Source organism: Triticum aestivum, chromosome 4A (assembly GCF_018294505.1).
Source record: "Triticum aestivum cultivar Chinese Spring chromosome 4A, IWGSC CS RefSeq v2.1, whole genome shotgun sequence".
In the NCBI taxonomy this organism is placed as follows: domain Eukaryota; kingdom Viridiplantae; phylum Streptophyta; class Magnoliopsida; order Poales; family Poaceae; genus Triticum; species Triticum aestivum.
Window position 1 is genome coordinate 165,818,489 of NC_057803.1, and position 19,641 is coordinate 165,838,129.

The 19,641-nt window shown below is 42.1% G+C and overlaps 1 long non-coding RNA gene across 8 annotated transcripts; it reads right to left on the reverse strand.

Moving 5' to 3' along the window:
- Window positions 1–10,319: 10,319 nt before the first annotated feature.
- LOC123085735 (uncharacterized) lies at window positions 10,320–19,364 on the reverse strand. 8 transcript variants are annotated; one of them, XR_006439866.1, is made up of 13 exons: window positions 18,957–19,364; window positions 18,196–18,374; window positions 17,294–17,503; window positions 15,994–16,066; window positions 14,959–15,098; window positions 14,724–14,873; window positions 14,433–14,476; window positions 14,081–14,215; window positions 13,331–13,396; window positions 12,195–12,304; window positions 11,731–12,022; window positions 11,139–11,187; window positions 10,320–10,596 (listed from the first exon to the last, which is right to left on the reverse strand). It is a non-coding gene; the product is annotated as an uncharacterized lncRNA (long non-coding RNA). The 8 variants fall into 8 exon arrangements; XR_006439865.1 differs by having other exon boundaries at window positions 14,959–15,134; XR_006439860.1 differs by having other exon boundaries at window positions 14,959–15,134; window positions 15,994–16,607.
- Between the last annotated feature and the right edge of the window lie 277 nt (window positions 19,365–19,641).

Consider the following 19,641-nt stretch of genomic DNA (forward strand, 5'->3'; position numbering starts at 1 on the left):
TTATTTTAGTTTAGTGCAACAGTTCCTTGGTGATGTGCCGCACATTGACGCTATGAAGAGGGTGACGTGCATAGAGGGTGCGCGTATGGCACTTGCCCGTGTCAAGACATACTGGGAAGAGATGGAGGCCACCGCTATTGCAACCCAGAGTTTGGCCGTAGGCCGAGTATCTGCCGAGCACTACTTTGAAGAATTCCTTGAAGGCGCTCGTTCAATAAAGGCTCAGTGCTCGAAGAATATTATGTTCTAGTGACATGTATTCCCATTGTAAAAACAATGTTTTATTGAATTATAAAGGATGTGTTTATACTTTTGCCTGAAAGTATTATGATGCCTCCTGTGCGGCCGTTTATGTATATATGTATATAACCTGAAAGTTTGCAGTCGTCGGCTTCAGCCCCCACGCATATAATGCGGGGGTGTTCGCAAAGAACGCATATTCACACTTGATCCAACGTCTTGGTCCATTAAGGAGGTGGTGGCACAGCGAACGAGGCAAACGGACTATATTGCTTTAACACTTTCACTTAGCTATAGGAGTTTGACGGTGGGACTACTATATAGCCCCTGGTACCTCCGTGCTCGTCCGGATACGGTGCGCATACGTACATGACCGGGAAGCGGCCCTTCGTTAATGCGGAGGAATCCCAAAGATTCCGCTAAGTCATCGAGTGGTTGACCAGTCTCGCGCTTTATCATGACAGTCAGTTTTCAGCTTTCTCTACTTAGGTGCTCATCCAGATGAACCAGGGCACAATCGCAGTAGTCCTCCCGGTGCCGCCTTAGCCAATAGAGCGGAACGTAAGGTAGCAAAACACGGGAGCCAGGCAACCCAACATTTGACCAAAGACATGATTCGGAGCTGATGCATATAAGGCCAAACTCGCGACGCCGAACACTCCCTAAGGTATTCGGTCTTTATAACATATTACGGGCTGAACAATGCCCATAATAATAAACCCCGAGTGTCCAGGTACGTGCAATATTCTGACGTGGTGAAATGCCAATAAAGCCAGCATCCTTCTCGGTTGTATTGAGTATCCGGAGGATGTGAACAACAAGAGACAGTAAAAAAGGTTTACGCAGGGTCTTAATCTGAAAAGAAACCTTTGAGCGGGTCCCTGCTGCACGTCTGCGCCTGTGTCTCCGTTGTGCCGTGTCCTGGACGGGTGTAGCACGATTGTCATCTGTAAAGGAGAAGAACTTAGGTGAAAGTTGTCGTGCCAAAAAAATTTGGTTATTCTCGATAAACCATTAAAATTCAAGATAAGTCAAGTTGAGCCGAACTAGCCCTGATTACACACGGGAAGCCCCTGGTACCGTCTATGAGGGTTTAACCATCAAACCAATCTCAGGTATATCTAGTGACGCGCCGGACTTGTCTAACCGTGTCTGCGGTCTTCACGACCTGTCATTTATTCTGGTTGGTGAGGCCGTCTAGTGCTCGGCTGTTAAAGCCGCCGCATGTTCTTCCGCGCGTAGAGAATGCTCAACATTTCCACTAACTGTGATGGTGCCACGTGGACCATGCATCTTAAGCTTAAGAGAAGCGTAATGTGGTACCACATTAAAACGAGCGAAAGATGTTCTTCCGAGTAGTGCTTGATAGCCGCTTCGGAATGGAGCAATGTCGAAGTCTAACTTCTCACTTCGGTAGTTGTCAGGTGAACCGAATACAACCTCTAGTATTAGAGAGCCCGTGGAGCGGGCCTCTGGGCCTGGTATTACTCCCTTGAAGGTAGTATTACTATGGCTGATTTTTGTCGGGTCTATCCCCATTTTGCGGACTGTGTCCTGATATATCAGATTTAGACCACTGTCACCGTCCATAAGGACTCGTGTGAGATGGTATCCTTTTATTATTGGGTCTAACACCAAGGCAGCCAATACTTCATGTCGGATGCTTGTCGGGTGATCCCTGCGATCAAAAGTGATCGGGCAGGCCAACCAGGGGTTGAACTTAGGGGTGACGGGCTCTACGGCGCGTATGTCTCGGAGTGCATGTTTGCTTCTCCTCTTCGTCATGTGGATCATGTTTACTGTTTTAACCTCTGGTGGGAATTTTTTCTGTCCTCCAGTGCTTTGCTGGCGAGGTTCGTCCTCATCTTCGCTTGGTGTCTCCCTCCCCTTGTGTTCGGCGTTTAGCTTACCGGCCTACTTGAAGACCCAGCATTCTCTGTGGGTGTGATTTGCAGGTTTATCGGGGGTGCCATGAATCTGACATAGTTTGTCTAGAATCTTGTTTAGGCTGGACATTCCATCTCTGATGCCTTTGAAAGGCTTTTTCTGCTGACCTGGTTGAGAGCCCCTGAATCCGGCGTTTACCGCCGTATTATCTGGGCTGTATTCTTTATTTCAACGCTTGCTTTTACTGCATCGTGGTTTGCCATTGCCATCCCTGACTTCGGATGTGCTTGGGTTGCTGGTGCTACTGCGGGCTAACCAGCTATCTTCGCCCGCGCAAAAGCGCGTCATGAGGCTTGTCAGGGCTGCCATTGCTCTCAGTTTTTCTTGGCCGAGGTGTCTGGCGAGCCATTCGTCTCGGACGCTATGCTTGAAAGCTGCTAAGGCTTCGGCGTCCGGGCAGTCGACGATTTGGTTCTTCTTAGTGAGAAACCTATTCCAAAGCTTTCGGGCTGACTCTCCAGGCTGTTGAATTATATGACTTAAATTGTCTGCATCCGGAGGTCGGACATAGGTCCCTTGAAAATTAGCCCGAAAAGCATCCTCGAGCTCCTCCCAACTTCCAACTGAGTTTTTGGGGAGGCTTTTCAGCTAGTGCCGAGCTGGTCCTTTAAGCTTGAGGGGCAAGTACTTGATGGCGTGGAGATCGTCTCCGCGAGCCATATGGATATGGAGGATAAAGTCCTCAATCCAGACCCCAGGGTCTGTGGTCCCATCGTACGCCTCTATGTTCACTGGTTTGAATCCTTCTGGAAATTCATGGTCCAGCACCTCATCGGTGAAACATAGGGGGTGTGCGGCACACCTGTATTTGGATGTATCATGGTGTTCGGACGGTTGTAGTATTCGGTTTTGATTTTGTGTCGGAGCGCGCTTCCTAGATCCATAGATGGATCTGTTCATACTGGATTTTTGGCGCAAGTCCTCACGTAGATCGTGTGTTGACTTATGTGCGGCCTTGTTAGCCGCTCTATCGTGGCCACAAGGTGGTTGATCCGATCGGTTGGCCGTTTTATTTTTCGGCTGTGTGGGCTCTATGGCCTCATCGTCGAATTCAGGTAATAGCTTGCGCTTTGGATAGCTCTTTGTGTGGTAATTCCACCATACTTTTCTTTGTTGTCGAGAACTTTGTTCCACCTGCTGTTAAGCGTATTTTGTGCGGCCTTAAGCCTTTGCTTCTGCTTCTTCAGACTCCTCGTTGTGGCAATAAGCCTTCTGCAGAGGTTCTCTTGTTCCAAGTGCGTTTCCGGGATGATGTGTGCATCTTCGTCTGGACTGCTTTCTTCCCCAGAGAGGGGTTGATGAGGTTTATCCTCGGCGTCGCCGTGTTCGGACATCGGATTCGTACTATGTTCGCCGTTTGCAGTTTCATCATGCTCTGCCGCTTGGTCAATGTGGTCGTCGTTTCCTCTGGAGTCGACTGGAGTGTTATTTTCTCTTGCGCTGTTATCGCTATTTTTGTCGAGGCGGGATTTGAGCGGCGCCTATGCCGACGCATTGCTTGCTTCTCGAGGGAGCTATTCTTCGCTGCATCCTGCCGTTCTTTGTCATTGTTTTCTTTGGGTGTATCCACCATGCATATGTCATGTGGTGAAGTGCCTGTCCAGCGTCCTGTGGGCACTGGTTCCTGTTCCTCTCCTACATCGTCGTCCATGCCGTCGATGTCTTCGGAGTCGAAATCGAGCATGTCGGTTAAATCGTCGACAGAGGCGACTAAGTGGGTGGTGGGTGGTCAGCGAATTTCTTCATTGTCCGCATCCCATTCTATTCAGACATAGTTCGGTCAAGGATCTCCTGACAAGGAGAGAGACCTTAATGAATTTAGCATGTCGCTGAAAGGTGAGTGCTGAAAGATATCTGCGGAGGTGAACTCCATGATCGGCGCCCAATTGGATTCGATAGGCACAGACGCAGGCGGCTCGGAGTCCGTGGCTGGAGACGAATCCAGTGGTTCGGCAACACGGCTCTCGTAAGGGGTGAAGTCAGTATCCGGCTCCATCGCCACTAAGAGTGCGGTCTCCATGGCGGGGTCTATCCTCCCGTCCTCGGATGGCGCAATTTGCTCCGGATTGAGGGCCGGAGTAGTTGCAGGTGTGATCTCCCGAACACTGTCCGACGGCAGAGTTACGTCATGCTCGTTGTGATTGTGCGGCGCACCTGACATGGGCTCGAATCCGTTGAAGATCAAGTCTCCACGGATGTCGGTAATGTAGTTTAAGTTTCCGAACCTGACCTGATGGCCAGGGGCGTAGCTCTCGATCTGCTCCAGATGGCCAAGCGAGTTGGCCTGCAGTGCGAAGCCGCCAAATACGAAGATCTGTCTGAGGAGGAAAACCTCACCCTGGACCGCATCGTTACCGATGATCGAAGGAGCCATCAAGCCTTACGGTGACGACACAGTGGAACTCTCAATGAAAGCACCAATGTTGATGTCAAAACCGGCGGATCTTGGTTAGGGGGTCCCAAACTGTACATGTAAGGCGGATGGTAACAGGAGGCAGGGGTGATAACCCACAAGTATAGGGGATCACAACAGCTTTCGAGGGTAGAGTATTCAACCCAAATTTATTGATTCAACACAAGGGGAGCCAAAGAATATTCTCAAGTATTAGCAGCTGAGTTGCCAATTCAACCACACCTGGAAACTTAGTATCTGCAGCAAAGTGTTTAGTAGCAAAGTAATATGATAGTGATGGTAACGGTAACAAAAGAGTAAAGCAAAGTAATGTTTTTGGTGTTTTGTAGTGATTGTAACAATAGCAACGGGAAAGTAAATAAGCGTAAACCAGTATATGGAAAGCTCGTAGGCATTGGATCAATGATGGATAATTATGCCGGATGTGGTTCATCATGTAATAGTCATAACATAGGGTGACACAGAACTAGCTCCAATTCGTCAATGTAATGTAGGCATGTATTCCGAATATAGTCATACGTGCTTATGGAAAAGAACTTGCATGGCATCTTTTTTCCTACCCTCCCATGGCAGCGGGGTCCTAATGGAAACTAAGGGATATTAAGGCCTCCTTTTAATAGAGAACCGGAACAAAGCATTAGCACATAGTGAATACATGAACTCCTCAAACTACGGTCATCACCGGTAAGTATCCCGATTATTGTCACTTCGGGGTTAACGGATCATAACACATAATAGGTGACTATAGACTTGCAAGATAGGATCTAGAACTCTCATGTATTGATGAAAATATAATAGGTTCAGATCTGAAATCATGTCACTCGGGCCCTAGTGACAAGCATTAAGCATAGCAAAGTCATAGCAACATCAATCTCAGAACATAGTGGATACTAGGGATCAAGCCCTAACAAAACTAACTCGATTACGTGGTGAATCTCATCCAACCCATCACCGTCCAGCAAGCCTACGATGGAATTACTCACGCACGGTGGTGAGCATCATGAAATTGGTGATGGAGGATGGTTGATGATGACGACAGCGACGAATCCCCCTCTCTAGAGCCCCGAACGGACTCCAGATCAGCCCTCCCGAGAGGTTTTAGGGCTTGGCGGCGGCTCCGTATTGTAAAACGCGATGATTTCTTCTCTCTTATTTTTTCTCCCTGAAAGCAGTTATATAGAGTTGGAGTTGGAGTCGGGGGGTCTCCAGGGGGCCCACGAGGTAGGGGGCGCGCCCTAGGGGGGGCGCCCCCACCCTCGTGAGAAGGGTGTGGGCCCCATGGTCTTCATCTTTGGCGAGGATTTTTTATTATTTATGGTAAGATATCCCGTGGAGTTTCAGGTCATTCCGAGAACTTTTGTTTTCTGCATATAAAACAACATCATGGCAATTCCGCTGAAAACAGCGTCAGTCTGGGTTAGTTCCATTCAAATCATACAAGTTAGAGTCCAAAACAAGGGCAAGAGTGTTTGGAAAAGTAGATACGTTGGAGATGTATCAACTCCCCCAAGCTTAAACCCTTGCTTGTCCTCAAGCAATTCAGTTGACAAACTGAAAGAAATAAAGAAAAACTTTTACAAACTTTGTTTGCTCTTGTTGTTGTAAATATGTCAAGCTAGCATTCAAGTTTTCAGCAAAGATTATAACTAACCACATTTGCAATAATTCTCAGGTCTCATGATTACTCATATCAATAACACAATCAACTAGCAAGCCATAATAATAAATCTCGGATGATAACACTTTCTCAAAACAATCATAATATGATATAACAAGATGGCATCTCGCTAGCCCTTTCTGAGACCGCAAAACATAAATGCAGAGCACCTTTAAAGATCAAGGACTGACTAGACATTGTAATTCATGGTAAAAGAGATCCAATCATAGTCATACCCAATATAAATTAACAGTAATGAATGCAAATGACAGATGCGCTCTCCAGCTAGTGCTTTTTAATAAGAGGGTGATGACTCAACATAAAAGTAAATAGATAGGCCCTTCGCAGAGGCAAGTAGGGATTTGTAGAGGTGCCAGAGCTAAGTTTTGAAATAGAGGTGAATAACATTTTGAGCGCTATACTTTCATTGTCAACATAACAACCAAGAGATGGTGATATCTTCCATGCTACACACATTATAGGTAGTTCCCAAATAGAATGGTAAAGTTTATACTCCCCCTCCACCAACAAAGATCAATCCATGGCTTGCTCGAAACAACGAGTGCCTCCAACATACATCAGGTCCCAGGGGGAGTTTTGTTTGCAATTATTTTGATTTAGTTTGCATAAAGCATGGGACTGGGCATCCCGGTGACCAGCCCTTTATCTCATGAATGAGGAGCGGAGTCCACTCCTCTTGAGAATAACCCGCCTAACAGGAAGATACAGACAACCCTAGTTGATACATGAGCTATTCGAGCATACAAAACAGGATGATTATTTGGAGGTTTAGAGTTTGGCACATACAAATTTACTTGGAACGACAGGTAGATATCGCATATAGGAAGGTATAGTGGACCCATGTGGAATAACTTTGGGGTTTAAGGAGTTTGGATGCACAAGCAGTATTCCCGCTTAGTACAGGTGAAGGCTAGCAAAAGACTAGGAAGCGACCAACTAGAGAGCGACAACAACCATGTACATGCATTAAAATTAATAAACATTGGATGCAAGCATGAGTAGGATATAATCCACCATGAACATAAATATCGTGAAGGCTATGTTGATTTGTTTCAACTACATGCGTGAACATGTGCCAAGTCAAGTCACTTAAATCATTCAGAGGAGGATACCACCCTATCATACCACATCATAACCATTTTAATAGCATGTTGGCACGCAAGGTAAACCATTATAACTCATAGCTAATCAAGCATGGCATAAGCAACTATGATCTCTAATTGTCATTGCAAACATGTTTATTCATAACAAGCTGAATCAAGAACGATGAACTCATCATATTTACAAAAACAAAAGAGGTCAAGTTCATACCAGTTTTTCTCATCTCAGTCAGTCCATCATATATCATCATAATTGCCTTTCACTTGCATGACCGAACGATGTAAATAATAATAAGAGTGCACGTGCATTGGACTAAGCTGGAATCTGCGAGCATTCAATAAACAGGAGAAGACAAGGCAATATGGGTTCTTTTGTCAGATAAATAATAGTGCATATAAGAGCCACTTCAACAATTTAATCAAGGTCTTCTCCTACTGACCTCCAAAGAAAATAAAAGAAATAAAATTATTTACACGGGAAAGCTCCCAACAAGCAAAAGAAGAAGAGGAAATATTTTTGGGTTTTCTTTTTAATTACTACTACAACATGGAAAGTAAATTAATTAAAAGCTACAACTGATTTTTTGGTTTTTTATTAAGGTTCATCAAACACACAGAAGGAAAGCATAAAATAAAATAAACTAGCATGGATGATACAATGAAAAAGTATGAGCACCGACATCTGGCAATGAGTGTGTGTGAACATAAATGTAATGTCGGTGAGAAATATATACTCCCCCAAGCTTAGGCTTTTGTCCTAAGTTGGTCTATGGCCACGACTGGCCTGGCTGATATCCATAATAATAGTTGTTGGGGTCGTATTGTGATGAGGAAGAAGAAGGCTCCGATTGCCACTGGTTGGCAATCATCTCCGGATCCCACTGATAGTTAGACTGTCATGAAGGATCAAATTGTGGTTCCAGTTCTGGCTCCTCGGCTGGTGCAGGGTTCTGATAGGCATGGATAGCCGTCAACGGAACATGGTACTTGCCTACAGTCAAATCAAACAAAGCAGGAGCAGGCAAGGTAATAGTCTCAGGATGATGTTTATTAAAGAACAATTGATATTTAAGCTCTCCTGCCCTATTATTAACAATAAAATCATGTGCCACTATATTTTTATAATCTAAATAAACACGAGGTAGCACTTTTTCCTCCTTCTCAGCATGCCTAATAGGTATGTTAAAATGTGCAGCTAGGCGTGTGGCATAGACGCCTCCAAAGATGGGACCCTTAGTACGGTTCATACTTAACCGTCTAGCAACAATGCCGCCCATACTAAAAGTGTTATCACTGTATAAACCTTGGAGCAAAATAATAATATCAGGGATACTAAGGTTTCCAGAGTTTCCGCGACCAATTAAGCAACGACTAGCAAATAGTGCAAAGTAACGTAAGGCAGGAAAATGTATGCTAGTGATTCGTGCATCGGAAACCTTCCTAGTTTCCCCTACAGTGATAGTATTAATAAATCCCTCCACGTCATCATGATGTGGTTCTTCTGTCTTGCCCCCAAAAGGGACTAAACAAATCCGACAAAAATCATAAAGTGACATCTCCTTATGCTCATCATATAAATGAAACTCCACCGTAGGTGGCGAGTTCCTGGAATGGAAAAGAAAGTTTTGCACAAAGGTATTTGTGAGTAAGAGATACTGATCGCATTGGTCGTGGAGGAAAGCGGTGAGGCCTGCATTATGAGCCAACTCATGAAAAACTTCATAAATCCCGGCTGCTCTCAAGAAATCCTCAGAAGGCCATTCACACGCCCAAACCTTCACGGTGCGCGGCAAATTATACTTAGGCTTCGGTGCCTTTTCCTTTGAGCTTTGGCTCGATGAGCCCCTCAATAATCTCCTCATCATTTTCTGAAAAATTCTGAAATTTTTTAGTAACTTTAAAATAAAATTAAACCAAACTCAATAATATTGATAGCAACTACTCCTACAAGTGCCTAGGGCCTATATCATGCATCAAAACTACTTTTGACCATATAAATTTGACATGCAAGCTCAAGAACAGGGTCACCTAAGAAACACAAATTTGCAATGAATAAAGCACTAGAACAAAAACTGATTGGACCAATGGAGGAGTCACATACCAAGGAACAATCTTCCCAAGCAGTTTTGTGAGAGGTGCTTTGAACAAGAAGATCGAAAATGGCAGCAAAACGAGCTTGGACTCGGGTTTGAGCTGGTTTTTCGTGTTTGGGGGAGGAAGATGAAGTGTGTGGCTGAAAGAATAAGTGGAGGAGGGCCACCGTGGGCCCACGATGCAGGGGGCGCGCCCTCCACCCTCGTGGCAAGGTGGTTGGGCCCCCTGGTGTGTTCTTTGTTCCATAAATCCTCCAATATTCTATAAAAAATCATATTTAATTTTCAGGGCAATTGGAGAACTTTTATTTTTGAGGTATTTTTATATTGCATAGATAATCAGATAATAGACAGAAAATTATTTATTTTATTTTATTTCAACTGAATAACAGAAAGTATAGAAAGGGTACAGAGGGTTGTGCTTCTAGTTTCATCCATCTCATGCTCGTCAAAAGGAATCCACTAACAAGGTTGATCAAGTCTTGTTAACAAACCAATTCCGATTAACATAAAATCGGAGAAATTTCGAATAACACTAGGTTACCTCAATAGGGATATGCACATCCCCAATAATAAATACTAGATAGGAACTACGGCTTGCCGCACCCGGCAGCACCGCTGCCGGGTACAAGTCATATCGAACCCGGTAATACATTCATCAAAGCATTACAAATATATATATATATATATATATATATATATATATATATATAGCATGATATTGCGGCCTGCCACACCCCACCCGGTCCCGTTTTAGCTAATCCGGTAATATACAACAGATATCTTGGAATTTTTAACGATCCAACATATGGTATATATTTATTGAGTCTAACAATCCAACACCTGGTAGTATTACTCAAAAAGCATAAGATAATATTTACTTACAACAGTAATGGTCCAATTCAAAAGATCAAATCTCGTTACAGACCATCGGTGCATTTGTTAACAATTGTAGCATGAAATACCTAAAGATCAAGGTTCCGCACTATATACCAAAAGCAGGCCATACAAGTTATTTATTTACACTGCTTTAATACAGCATTGTACTAAACTATGTAGTTGGCTATGAGTAGCTTGCTCCAAACACCTTGTCATCTGATTTGCTTGATATTGCGATGGACGCATCTATTGAAAGACATCTTGTGTTAGCCAAATTATGCATATAGTGTGTGTATGTATAGCAAGAAAACAATTTCATGCACTGGCCCCCTATGAAAGGTTTTGGGCAGTGGGTGATAGGTGGTCATCCTAATCCTTAAAAATGAAGACACATGTACAAACTTCCTTAAAGTTTGGTGACTATTTCAGAGGGCATGGTTATGTCCATCCTAACTCGTGAGATCTTATGTGTTTTCAAATCACATTAGTTATTACTGGTCCTTTTTGTAACATAGTCAGATAAAAGTAAAAAGCACAAGATTATATGATAAATTCAAATACTTCTGACCAAATCCACGACCAGTTCAATGTTTGGCTTATAGAATGATTGGATACTACACCACTGATAGTTTTAATAACTAATATATGAGAAATTCAAATACTTTTGATTGAGTCCACAGTGAGTTCAATGTCTGGCTGACAGAATGATGGGATACTACACTACTTAAAATTCGGACTCAGTAAGACTTGAAGGAATATGATATGTTGTCGCCAATTTACTTACTTACCCTCCTTCCCTGATGATGTGAAGTGTAGCAAAGTTTGGTGAGATTAGGCCTGAACAGATATAAGAAAAGAGCATGAGCAAGAACAAATAACATATACATCTTTTATCGACTTGTCATAGATAATGTAGGATAAACGAACTAAATATGCTTTGAAAAATAATGTGAATTTCCACCACCTAAACAATTGAGAGATTAGTCATAATCCAAAAGCATTGTTCTCTATAGAACACTAATTAGACCATGTGAAATCAGAGCAAGAGTTTGACACGAACAATAGGCAACAAACTGGAGCTAACAATGCAATGTGGTCTAAAGAAGACAAATAGACAATGGATTGGCCAAGCTATTGACATCCCATGCAACATTTATCTGATTGTTCTTATTCTGTATGGGTAGTTGTAGACTGGAGCTAACAAAATTTAGGAATAACATGCAGTGCATATACGTGAGTGATGGTCAAGCATAGCAGTTGAAGCATAAAGAGAGCATATTGGAGAGGAAAACACAATTTACGAACCCAGACTGAGCTGCGGGTGTTCATCCTACTCTACTGAAACAAATAAAAAAGGGTAGGGTGTAGGATCTGCTATACCAAGGGCATGCAGAGGTAGCAGAAGTGGAGATCCTCTCGGCGCGTGGTTCATGCCAGATCTCCTCACCCACCAATGGAAGGTGCTCGTCCAGAATAGATGGGGTGCCCAAGAATCAAGCGAGGAAGAAGACCACCGGGAGGATGGTAGTGAGCTCGCCCACCAAACCCTGGGTCAGGGCCTGGGGCAGCCCGGCGTGACGGAACCCACTAAAACATACAGGACACCGCAGCGGCTTGAGAGGAGGGGCGACGGGGGATGGACCTCAGGCCATAATAGCAATAGAAACATAATCTGAAGCAAGATTGATCAGGTTGCTTTTTTTTAACTGATTAAGAACTGCTACAATTTATGCTGCCAATGCATGGTTACATTGTAGTCAACAGGGACTGGTAATGAAATAAAGAAATGACTAAATTGTAGAGGAAGCTCATAACTAAAAGGAAACTGCAAGAGAAGTAACTACCTGAAGAAATAGGAACCACAACAACTATCTATATCAATTGCTCCCTCTGAATCTCTATCAATCATCTACTTCCTTTGGATGAATAGACGTAAATAACAACAAAATTCACCCTAGAAGAATAGAGTACAAAACAAATATAGTCAACAATCTAAAGGTACCACCTACAGTAAACATCATAGCAAATAAACACCATATAGAAGCATGACCCTTTATTAGAAATAGTGTCGTGCGTGACCTATGACTGAAACTACAATCAGGATAAAGCACAAACACAAACGATGTAATAAACTGGGTGTTCCTGGGTGTTCACCATATTGTTTCCTATAAAGCAATAGTGTAGGTTGATTTTCTAATATATAACTTTCATACCATTGATTAGAGGCAATAATACAAAGTGATTTTCTAAATCGTTCATACCATTGATTAGAAGCAATAGTACAAACTGATTTTCTAAATCTTTCATACCATTGATTAGAATCAATAGTACAAACTGATTTTCTAAATCTATAGCTTTTATCACATCTTCACCAATTTCTTGGTACCATTTTTTCTATAGCACCCAGTCATGTTGATCCTCTATCTGTATATGCTTATCCATATCAGAAAGTCTAAATTCAACTAATTCAGTTAGGCTCTAATTGTCCAAATTTTAGCAGTCAATGCTATTAACTTTTCTTATATTGTATCCTGTGCTCTTAAAAGATGGCATCCAATCGGAGATGAGGATTGTGCGTGTGAGGGGGGGGGCAAATCTTCTATATCTAAATAGGGGCACCCCACTAGCTGATTTTCCTGGCTTCTCGTGAAGCCACGTCACCCGAATTGTTTTAGCCATTGATGCAGTATCCCTCGACAGCCCGCAACCGTCTGATTAGGATCCATGTGCCAACTAAGTTAAGTTCTTCTTTATTTGTTTACCTAGACTGCACAAGAAATGGGCACATCCACCCAGCACCTACAAACTTATTTTCTCATGGATACCGAGAAACATGTTTGTTTGACTGACTAACGACGTGGATAACCGACACTTTTCAAAATGGACTTTGTACTTTAATTCAAACAACATATAGTCAACCACGCAACATCCTCTATTCTTCTTGCACATAGATAGGAAGAAGAAGAGAACAAAACTATACCTGTCAATGCCACTTGCCACAACCACTATGTGCAACCCCACGCAGCGATCCAATGGAGATTAGCAACTGCAAAACAATATATAGATAGTAAAGAAACAACATACTGTTAATCAGTTAACATGAACCTAAGAAAAATGATAAAGAAGAGGAGAAAGAGGAAACTGAGAAATCAAAATCCTAGGAACAAATAACCATCTGAGCAATAATGTTCCTATCAATCGAACCAGAATAAACATGAGTTAACCTTAGGAAAGGATATGAATAATTCGGACACACCATTGCAACATGTGAAAAATTATTTAGTACAACAGAATGGCGTAATCGAAGAGGGGCAGATAACACATAAAAAAATGCATGTTTTATAGGCTAATTTATTTATCACAGGAGTGTAGCGGAAGTGGATGATTGCTAACAATAGCATGTCACTACAGATATATTTTCAAGCCAAATGAATATGTTCTACAAAAAAGCCAATTCAAGGCCCGACATTGATAAAGCTGCAGCGAATAAAGGGTTAAAAGATATAGCTTTCCATAAAGAGTATGATCATTGGGAAACCACACAAATATCAGTAAATTAGGCATTTTTAAATTTCCTCATGTGATACCCAATAAATTGCATACGTTCTTGTCTAAAGGTACCCACGCATATTGCAAGCAAGCCACCAACCAGCAATAACGTAGATTTGTGAATCCAAGTTGCCCAGATCAAAAAAAGTAGAGCAGGGCCGATTAATGGTTCCTGGTATACCTTGCATGCCGGTGACACCATAGACCGTAAGGCTCGTGCATTTGTCACTATGTGGTTGAGAAAAGCTCCCTACGCACACTTGAATCCATTGCATGTCGAGAGTAAGCACGACACCATGTAGAGCGATTGATGAAACTGCAATCAAGTGGACAAATTTAATAGAAAATTCACGAGTATGTGCTCATGTATATCTATCATGTATCAAAGTATTTCTTCTTTTCTTATCATAATCAAACAAAAGCATAAGAAGACACGAGCTATTATATTCAGAATTTTATTCAAGACATGAGTAATCAAAATACTACTGAGCGCACAGTCAATATTAGGAAGTAAGCAAGTGTTGGTTACTTACTCTCATGGTAACTAAGAGTAGAGCAAAGCCTAATGGAATTTTGCCTGCACATCAACATGACAAAAACACAGAAAATGTCATATATACAAATAGAAGCATAATAAGTGGTTTTAGAAAATATATCAAGGTGCAAAGATAAATAGAACTACTTTCAATATATATAGTAGATGCCAATGCAAGGGACACACAGTTTGAACCTAATTAATTAGGTGGCAACACAGTGAGGCCAATCATTATATCAAATTGTGAGCCAAAGAAAGAAGGGAAGTAAGTTGTGATGGTTAAAGATACCTGAACTTCTTTCCTCTGTATCCACATGCAGTGCAGCAGCAACCATCTCCATGTGGCAGAGATTTTTTGCCACGTCTATTGCAGGAAACAAACCTCCATGACTCCCCGGGGACCATATTTTATGATGACAGTGCATCTGAAACCTTCAAGCTTCACAAGGAGAGGGAAGAATCATTACATAGACCAACTGGGTGCATGCATAAGAACCAGCAAAGCATAGGAGATATGAACTAACCAAAACGGGTACGCTCTCAATGCACAGGGCTCAACCAGTGTCTTAAGATCAATCTGGTTTGCAGGGATGTGCACCTTTGCTGGTTTGTTAGTAGCTTCAAGAAGTGCAAGTGGCTCGCCAGCTCAAATTGATCCATGAATCTTACAGAGTCAAGACAGATTGGTAACTCTAATGACCTAACTTCCAAAAAATTGCTAACATGCATAAGTGGGATAGCGTATCAAAATAGGGTCATACATGTGTTATACCTAACATATGCAAATATATTTGCATAGCTGGGAACTGGAAGATGTCATTAAGCTAAAACGGTAGCGAAGCCACCGAATCAGAAATACAATCAGTTCTAAAAGTTATGATTTTCTGTACTTTGTTCTATAGTCCTGTTATATATGATGATCTACTGATGGTCAAATGCAACAATGCTAGAAATTACTTTGCATCTGACTGAAATTTATTTAACCTCCCTAAAGCATGAACCAGGCCTGCTCTTAGGTACCAGCTTTGTTAGTCGAGCAAGTGCATGTATACTCTTTTTATGATTTCCTTCTGATGTCAGAAATATGGAGTTTTTACCACCTCACTCCCAAACAGCGGATACACAGTGGCAGGCAACATCATCTTGTGTTGTATTACTACCTTACTCTCACAGAAAGCACATACATCATGCTCATAAAAATATAAAGAGCCGGCGAAGCTTACATCGGCAATGGCATCAGGAATAACCACAGAAAGCTCATCTAAACTTTAACTTTCCCAAGTGTTTTCCTTTCTCTCATGAAGTTAAGCTTCAGTATTACTCTCACAGGAAGCACAAATCATCACAACAAATTAAACCAAGCTATGTGATGAGCACAACTACTTCAAAGTATAGGATATTTTCAAAGAAATTCTAATATGCCTTGGTTGTAATGATTAAGGAACAACCCCAAAACCACCAACACACACCAAACAAAGGACAAAAAATGGATATTAGATGAAGAATAATAGATATCAACACATAACAAGTAACGTAAAATAAAGCAGGGCGTAGTTTACCTTATGAACCAATCAACAACAGCAAGGTCCAACAGTTTCCAACAGTGAACAGGATTCCAAGACCACTTACAAACTGAAAGAAACAAACCAACAGAAAGTAAAAAGATAAAAAAACATTAACCAGGAACTATAAATTTGAGCACAACCATCTCAGAGAGTTGTTACTGGGGTCGTAGCATGAGTGAAAGCGCATTAGTATTATTACTTATACTCATACAACATTATTGTTTTAACTGAACTAAGCATCCGACAGTGTGTGAACAAACACCATTTTGACAAACCAAATGACAAAAAAAACATTTTGGATCTACTGTTAACTCGATTCAGTTTCGAAGGTAATGCTGGTTCAAGTGAGCAGTGCAACCTGCAATACTCTGGGCATGAAAAGGACACACAAAATTGGCCAGTCGCAATCATGTGTATGTGTGGCCCTTAAAAAAACTGCAGTTTCAAATAGCAAAAGAGATTCGGTTTCAAACTGCAGTTTCAAATAGCAAATAAAAAATCATGTGTATGTGTGACCCTGAACGCCGTCCAACCGGCGAGGAACCGCGTCGGAGTTGCGCCTTGCACCGTCCCGCCGACGAGCACGAACGCATCAAACAACCAAGCGACTTGCACGGAATACATGTCAAACAATATAAATAATCAGATATGCTATCACAACAGGCGAATAGACATCTAGTATAACAGAACAATGTAATCGAAGCAGGGCTAGGCAATACAAAAAGCAATGCATATTTGATAGACCAGTTCATCTATCACTGGAACTGTAGAGTATCTAGATGACTGCTAATAATAGTACGTCACTGCAGATATATTTGTAAGTCAAATGGAATCTGTTTTGTTAAAAACCCAATTAATGGCCTGACTTTGATAAAGCCACAAGATGCTACAGGGTTAAAGGAGACGACGCGAAGGCGAGCATAGATGGCGGAGGCGGCGAGGTAATCTATTCAGGAACTAAAATAAATAAATTCCTTACCTACTGCATTTTGCAAACCATTCTCGTGATCGCCTTGGACAGAGGTTAATCAACATGGTGTATTGAAACCCAGTTATAATTTAAAAGATTCATATTGTGGACTGCCGAATGACTTATACACAGGTCAACCGACGTGGTTTACTGAACCTCAGTGATAACCTAAAAGATTCATATTGTGGACTATCAAACATAAGGAAGCTGCAGATCCACACTCACCTAGGATGAACCGGGGCATGCCTATACATGCTCCATTCAAATGCTTAACGCTACACAGATCAAGATGGAAAGGAACAAATCAGGCAGAAATCAACTCACCCACATCGCCAATATAAGAAACAAACCAAAGATATTTCCCCCCGATAGCACGAACCCGCAGCCACAGCACAAAAACCCTCCTAGAAATTGAATTTGGCATCGACCTGGACTGCGAGCTATGAGGAGGGCTGCTCGGAGATCATGTCTCCTCAGCGACACATGCCATATTAGGGTGTCTAAACATCTCTCTCCAGGCCATAGCTGACACCACTACAAACAAAAGGGAAAGGTTTCAATGAGTACAAGTAAAGGAAAAAAAGGCCAAGAACAATTAAATAAGTGAATAGTTGCCATACTTTGAGGATACTCTAATCAGATAAAATGAAGCTAAATATGTAAATAAAAGTTTCAGACATATCCTCTGTGCAATTATTAGAGTTGTTATTTTTAGTAAGCACAGTATCATTGGTCTCAAATTTGAATATCTGCTTCTGGCCTTTTGCAGCTGAATCGACCACAAAACAACAATCCAAAAATTTACCATTACCTCACATATATGTATAGTGGCAGTTCCAACTTTCAATGGTCAATGACAAATAGATAACATATCATTTGATGTTGCAATCAAAGGATAGTAAATTTTTATTTCCACAATCCCAAGATACATATGCATTAAATATTAGAACACGCTAAATTTTATAGTTACTCACTCCCTTGCAAAACTGGAAATAATCGCATACTGGTTCATGGAAGGACCACATCAATTATAATATCATGCTGCTAATAAATCCTTATTCGCCTTGACCTTCTCTTTGTTCTAGTTATCTCAGGACCAAAACAACATCCTCTAAGTAGAAACCCTATCTATACAATCAAATTAAGTATACTTAATAATGCACCAATTGTCGACCAAGGAAGTAACTAATGCACCAATTGAACATAGTAATGCACCAGCTTACTACCTTGTTGTCGACATTATCCGTGTCAGTGAGCCCATTGGATACTCTTTATTCTAGATCAAGATGTGCATTGATCTTGGCAGAAGTCTTGTGCTGGACATAAATAAAGTCCACCTAGTTTAGCAAGCTTCAAGCATTAAATGTGATGAACAGAAACAACAAGAGAGAACTTCTCCAACAACCTGAATACATCACATAGGAGAACAAAAAAATGATTAGCTACTTAAGGCAACAATTAGGGTAAACCAAGATAATGATTCAGTAGAAAAACACCAGGTCATACATTAGAAGACCAGATATATACTACTTCAGTAATATGGTAACCTATGCATCATACAAACACACACCCTGTTGATAAGAATTGCAAAAATGAGGGAGACCTTGTAGATTGATTCTCCTATGTTAAATTATCATTTATAACCCTATGGGTTACTAAGAAACATACAACCTATTGTTTATTTACATGTTAATTTGCACAGCCTGGAACTGTAGATTAAAATACCCTGCTATTTATATCCTTTTTGAGTTTAAATATCCTGCTAGTAAAAAGAGAACCTTGATCTAATTAATTAACCTAGAACAGAAAGTTAAAATACCCTACAATTGCTGTGAAAAAAGAACTTAGATCTAATCAAATAATTTCACCTTCCTATAGATAGGTATGGACCGTGGAGAACCTAGGCAACAGTTAACTATCCGCATGTACACTGCAACCTAAAAATGGCATCCCAAAGGGCATTAGCCTAAAAAGCAACTACACTCACGATTTAGCACGAGGTGATGCACCTCTATTAGCTGTTGACCTCGTCAAGTAAGCCATGAACCGTAGTGGAGATGGGCGCTGGAGCTGGAGGCAGCAGAGTTGTACAATCACCATTGTGACATTGTGAAGGCGACGACGACGGCTGTGTTGGCCATCAGATGTGTCACACGCGCGAGCTCGATGGGGAGCAGCGGCGCAAGCGCCCACCACTGTCTGGTGCCCCTCCATGACTCGAGCACTCTGCGGGGTCGGAGCAGGAGGGCTTGGGAGCCGCCGACGTGCCCGGGGACGAGCTCGCGGACGGGGAGGGCGGGCGCCCACTCGCCGTCGCGCAGCACGGCAGCGTGGTCGGAGGAGAGGAGGCGCGGGACGGGTGGGGGGAGGAATCTGGTGGGGCCATGGATATTGCATTCTGTTGCCATTGAAATTTTATCCGATGGCCGAGGTTGATCCGGTAAATATCCAACGACCCACAACAATTTGGATCGAGATCCGACGGCCTGTATCGCGAGGAGATTTCGATCCGACGGTCCACAATCCAAACGTACGGGGAGGCTCCATTTTGCTTCAGACTCTAACAAGGGGATATCATATTTCTTCTTGACAGTAGGAAGAGGAAATTCAAAACCTCCAAATATATTCGATGGATTTTTTCCGATAGAATTGATACTATGAACTTGAGGTTG